We start from the raw sequence: 6,582 nt of genomic DNA, 5'->3' as shown, positions 1-6,582 counted from the left end.
ATACATGTCCTCTAGTATGCCATGTATTCCTATGTATTACTTCATAGCAGAAGGGGGTTGGGCTGGATAGTCCTTGAGGGTCCCCTCAACTCTAGCATTTCTTGTTGGGACTGTTTATTTTTTCCCTTTTGTGTGTGTGCCTTCAGGGTATTTTAAGCATAGGAATGTTCTTTAAACCTCTGCCAAACTTCCTTTTGACATGGTAATTGAGTTTGAAATGCAAAGTAATTAGCGTAATTATTCGCCTTGTCTTTTACTGTCATTCAGAGAAATCTGTGAAAAATATTTCACTAGTTGCTGAAAGGGAGAGAAGAAATCACCCTTTGAAAGAGAGATTTGTGGAACAAATATTTTTTTAAAAAGTTCTCCTGAAGCTCTCAGTTAACGAGAAGAAAAACATGGGTTTCTCTAATCACTACTTATGAATCTGCAAATCCCATACAGGATTGTAACCATAATATTTATTCCACTTTCTTCCCAGTGCGGAACTCAAGGCAGCCTTTACAACAATTAAAGAAGACATATAAAGAAAATGTCAATGAATGCAAGCAGACATGCACACACACACAAATACAAAAAAAATCAATACAAAAAGAGAGAAATGCAAGAATTTAAAATATTATCAAGCTATCCATACAACTAAAAACAATTTTAAAATATTAGTATTTAAAAATGAACAAAACACATATAGACAATACAGTATATTTCTGCAAAGCCCAGTCCCTTGAGCAGTCAGTCTTCAAAGACTCCTCCTCCTCCTCCTCCTTCCCTTCCAAACAGCCTTGAGAGAATTAAGAGTCTCATTATTCTCTAGGGCTGCTTGGAATCCTCCCTTTCTTCATACCAGCTAGGGGGTAAAGAGCTCTTAACTTGGTACTGGTACTGAGGTTGAAATGGTAGAAAAAGTGCAATGATTAATATCTTGAATTTGCATAATCAGAATGCAAATGAACAATAGGCATAATTACAATAATTTTCATTATATGCAAATTAGACACCCAGATATGAGGAACTGGAATATGGCAACTCTATCTGAACAGAAGCTTAAGTTTTGCCTCATTATGGCTAACCTCAGTTTATGAACATGTTGTTCTCGCAGTTGTCTTTCTCCACTTGTTCATGACTGTTTGGGGGAGATGACAGAACCTTCCCATGTCTCCAAGTTTTCTTGTATCTCAGCAAGGATGTTTTTGTATTTTAATTTCATGCTTTCTTCACAGTCTCCAATCCCATCCTTACCATATGTACTGAAATTTTAGATAGTATTTGTAGCCTCTGATGGAATGGGATACAGTCCACAATGCTCAGGGCATAATGAATGTATTGGTTTTTTTAGGTGTCACAGCATACTTTGGCTTCCCTCCCTGTTTCTATCATTTGTTCATTGCTCCCAGGTAACATTCGTGCCTACCCTGAAAATGGGCTGCACCTTATTTGCATTATGGGAAAGAGATTATCTGAACATATACTTGCATCTAATGTAAGAGCTGTAACATGCATCAAAATCACAGACTTTGATGTGAGAGGTTTGCAGTCAAATCATGCCACAATTTGAAGCAACTGTCTTATTTCTCCATTAGCTTGTCTCTCTATTACCTGGAGCAGGACCAACAAGAGTTGAAATGCAATTAAGTCTCTCCTAATCAGTCTGCTTAACCAGACTATCTGCTAACAATGTATATAAGACAAGACAAACAAGATAAACAGCCAATTACTGCAGTGTACATTTGCTAAACAAAGGTACAATTAATAAAAAATGAAATAGAGTTTACCAAATACTTAAATTCACTGCTAATTATTTTTCTCCCCTGGCCCAGAGCTATTTGTGTATGATTTACAATTCAGCAAAGGTATTAGTTCAAGCATTATCCCCAAATGACTCCTGATTTCCTTCAGCATAACTCTGCATTTCAATACATTGATGAGAAGAATTCCATCATCTAAACCCCTTGTCAGCAATAGTTACAGCCAATCACACACAAAGAGACTAAGAGAGAGGGGGGGCAATCTGGTATTACAAGAGAGGAAATGACAACATCCTCATACAATAAATGCCGAAATGGCAGTCTGCATCAGAATTGGATCTGGTTTCCAAACCTATTTATACCAACCATCATATACAATCAGTCTCCATCTGCACATTCAACATTCTGGATGAAGCCAGAATAATCACCTCTTTACTGTAAGCATTGGAAATTATTCAGAGATTGCCTTTCACTGCCAGAAGCTCATCCCAGACAGTCATCACACTTCTGAGTTAAACCCTTATTAACTTCCCTTTGGCCTCAAGGGAAAATCGGATACTTGCATGATGGGGGAGGGGAGGATCACAAAAGAAAAGGGTCACAATTGATGTTTCTGTAATTGATAAAACACACTGGTGCTACATTTAGTAAGAAAGGCTCTATTGCTATAGGACTAACAGGTCTGCTCATAGCCTGGGAAAGTTACTTTTGCAGACTATAACTCCCAGAATTCTTCCACAAGGATGGCAGCTAAACATGCTGGCTGAAGAATTATGAGAGTTGTAGTCTCAGAAAATAGCTTCTTCAAACTCAGTTTATGATTCACATTATGCCATTGAAGCAGTTGCTTTAAATGGGTAATTCTTGGTGACAGAATTTGCCCCGAAGTTTCATGGCATAGCTTTGACAGAGATCCAGGCTGAGCAGTTGATTGCCAGCTGAGAATTTGCAGTTCAGAAGTGGGAAAGGGAATTCATCTTCACAATCCGGTGTTAATCATGTCTGTCTGTCTGTCTGTTTTAATCCTGGATTAATTTACCCCAAGTAAATGTCAGTGTACACTGGTGCTCCCATTATCATAAATCTGGATTAAAATCAATCCACCATATGTGGATGACTGGGACATATTGGTGGGAATTAGTCTTGCATGTGAGCATAAGCTGTTGGCTGATGCACATAACATGGCAACATGATTACTGTACTGGGATATTTGCAATGCCTCATAGTTTCAGCCAAAGAGAGTTCAGTAGCAGGGAAAAGAAGATGGAACAGTGAACCATTCTTACTGTGCATTAGCTGCTCCTGAATACCCATCCCTATATGTTTTATATGGAATACTTAGGCTGCTGCCAAATTCTGTTCCTTGGCTGATGTACAGGGAAGTCATGGTCAGAGTCCATTCAACATAGAGAGTATATGAATATTACTTCCAGAAGGTTTTCCAGCAATAGGAGTGATGTCCATTAACTGCCCTGGTTATAGGGCCAATGCTTCATTACACAGTTGTGCAAAACAAGCCATCTCAGTGCCACTATACCAGTAAGGTATCTATTATCACAAGCAGAGCATTATAAATAGAACAGATGGTTAACCTTGGAGCTCAGAATCATACAGATGTATGCATGAACCATTTACTGAACACAATTACCATTATGTCTGAACATACAAACTAGCATAGCTTCTATCCCATAGCTAACTCAAGTAAAAGGACAGTGCTGTATCAAAAATGTTTCTTCTGTTCCTAATTAACCATATCAACAAGGGCATAATGGTCTGAAAATCCAGATGAAGCTATCAGATGACCAACAGGGTTCTGACTCTGAGTGAGGGGTGAATAGAAATCCATCTCAGAATAACTACATTGTGTTGGTGACCCATAGCATACAAAAATAAGCATGACTGAATTATTGTTGTTGTTAATTGCCCTTGAGTGGGAGCTCATTTCCTTTAACTCTTCTACCCCAACTCATGGCCACCCTAGGGATGAGATTTCTCCAAGTCCCCCATCATCTACTGCTCTGCTTAGATCCTGCAGACCCATGCCTGTGGCCTCCTTGATTGAATCTATCAATCTTTCATAAAGTCTTCCTCTCTTTCTACTACATTCCACCGTCCATAGCATTATCACCTTTTCTAGTGAACCATGCCTTCTCATGATGTGGCCAAAGTACATCAGCTTTAATTTAGGCCCAGAACAGACAGACCGAATGCGCCATGCTGGTGCTGATACTAGGTTTAGGGACCATGCACCAACTGCATGGTCCCTAACTAGCACAGCACAACAGCGGAGTAATGGCGGAATCCCATCCACATAGGCACCACCATTTTGACATAAGCAACACGCAGCATCTGCACATCGCCATGCATCGCTTACGTCACAAGTGCACCAGTGGCACACTCACTCACTCCGTCGCCGCAAAAAGAACCTGAAAACACCAGGTTCTTTTTACTCCAGAGGGACGGCATGCAGTTTGGGGGCTGCGCCATCCTTCCGGAGTTAAAATGGGCGAATGCAGATCACCGTTTCGTGGTGGTCTGTACTACCCCTTTGTCATCTTGGCTTCCAGGGAGAGTTCAGGTTTAATCTGTTCAAGGACCCATTTATTTGTCTTTTTGGCTATCCACAATATCCTCAGCACTCTTCTTCAGCACCACATCTTAAATGAGTTGATTTTCTTTCTGTCGTATTTCTTCAGTGTCCAGCTCTCCCACCCATACATTGTGATGGTGAAGATAATCTTGGAAGATTATGTGCTCAGTTGTGTATTTTTATACTTTAGGATCTTATGTAGTTTTTTTCATGAGTGCCCTTCCCATTCCCAGTCTTCTTCTGATTTCTTGACTGCAGTCTCCTTTTTGATCAATTTTGATCCAAGATGTGGGAACTCTTGCTTTTTCAGTTTCCTCATTGTCTAAATTAAATTTATGTGGATCCTCCATGGTCATTACTTTTGCTTTCTTTATGTTCAGCAGTAAGCTTTCTCCTTTGACCTTCCTTAATTGTCCCAAGTCTGTGATGTTTTCCGCTATTAGTATGATGTCATCTGCATATCTTGGAGTGCTGATGTTCCTTCCTCCTATCTGCCTTCTTCTGAAACTAAACCTGCTCTTTGAATAATGTTTTTTGCATACAAGTTAAACAAGTAGGGTGATATAATGCATCCTTGCCTAATGTATTTGCCAAGTGATAACCATTCTATTTCTCCATATTCTGTTCTAACCATACTTTTGTCCTAAGTACAGATTTCTTATCAGGATTGTCAGATGTGGTGTCACTCCCATTTCTTTAAGAGCTTTCAATTTCTTTTTGTTTTCTATCCATTTCAAACCAGCTTTAGAATAGGATACAGAGTTGAGACTTCCATGGTTACCTTAGCGAATGATCTCCGTCTGGGCATCGACAGGGGAAGTGTGACCCTGTTGGTACTCTTGGACCTCTCAGTGGCCTTCAGTACCATTGACCATGGTATCCTTCTGCAACGCCTGAGAGACTTGGGAATCGGGGGCACTGCTTTGCAGTGGTTCGGGTCCTGTCTCTCAGGCAGATTCCAGATGGTGTCGCTTGGGGACAATTGTTCGTCCAAGAGGGAGCTCAGGTCGAGCGTCCCTCAGGGCGCTATTCTGTCCCCAATGTTGTTTAACATTTGCATGAAGCTGCTGGGTGAGATCTTCCGGAGACATGGGGCAGGGTGTTATCAGTACATTGATGACACCCAAATCTATTTCTCTATATCTCGGACTGCTTCAGTAACTAAAGATGGCATCTCTCCTCTGGATGAATGTTTTAAGTAGGTAATAGACTGGATGAGGGAAAACAAACTCAAATTGAATTCAAGTAAGATGGAAGTATTTGCCATAGGGAACCCGAATCAGAGTTTGGAGATATATCAACCGGTCCTGGATGGGATCACACTTCCTCTGAAGGACTATGTTCACAGCTTGGGGGGTGCTCCTGGACTCATCGCTTCAGCTGTCATCTCAGATTGATGCGACGGCCTGGAGTGCCTGTTATCAGCTTCGGCTGATACGCCAGCTGCGGCCCTATCTGGAGCCGGGCAATCTAGAAATGGTGGTACACACCCTGGTAATCTCTCGTCTTGATTTCTGCAATGCACTCTACATGGGGCTACACTTGTGCCGAATTCGGAAGCTTTAATTAATTCAAAATATGGCAGCCAGGTTGGTTGCTGGGAAATCCAGGTCAGACCACGTAATGTCTATCCTAAAAGCTCTTCACTGGCTGCCAATTAGCTTCCAGGCACGATACAAGGTGTTGGTTATTACCTATAAGCCCTATATGGCTTGGGTCCAGCATATCTGTGGGAGCGTCTCTTCCCATCTAATCCACCCTGCACTCTTAGGTCCTCTGGGAGGGATCTTCTGCAGCCAAAGAAGACCAGGCCGGCTGCAACTTCCCAGAGGACCTTTTCATCAGCCACCCCAAAACTGTGGAATGACCTGCTGGATGAGATCCGTCAGAATGATACCCCCGAAGCCTTTAAAAAGGCAGTTATGATGGATCTTTTCCAGCAGACCTTCCCCGATTGATTCCAACAACTAATTAGACTGCCCCTCTGTCTATAGCTACTCTATTATTTGCCTGTCTTTATAATTTTTAAATTAGATTGGAATTTTAAGATGAACTGTTTTTAGATTGAATGATTAGTTGTTTCTTGTTGGAAATGGGGATTGTTAGTTTAGACTTTGTATTTGTAATTGATATTTGCTTTTTTTCTTGGAACCCACCTCAATCCACAAAAAGGAAGAGGCGGGATATAAATAAATATTTATTATTATTATTATTATTATTATTATTATTATTATTATTATTATTATT

Source organism: Sceloporus undulatus, chromosome 1 (genome assembly GCF_019175285.1).
Source record: "Sceloporus undulatus isolate JIND9_A2432 ecotype Alabama chromosome 1, SceUnd_v1.1, whole genome shotgun sequence".
NCBI classification, from domain to species: Eukaryota; Metazoa; Chordata; class Lepidosauria; order Squamata; family Phrynosomatidae; genus Sceloporus; species Sceloporus undulatus.
The sequence above is the reverse complement of the archived record's forward strand: the minus strand, read 5'-3'. Positions refer to the sequence as shown.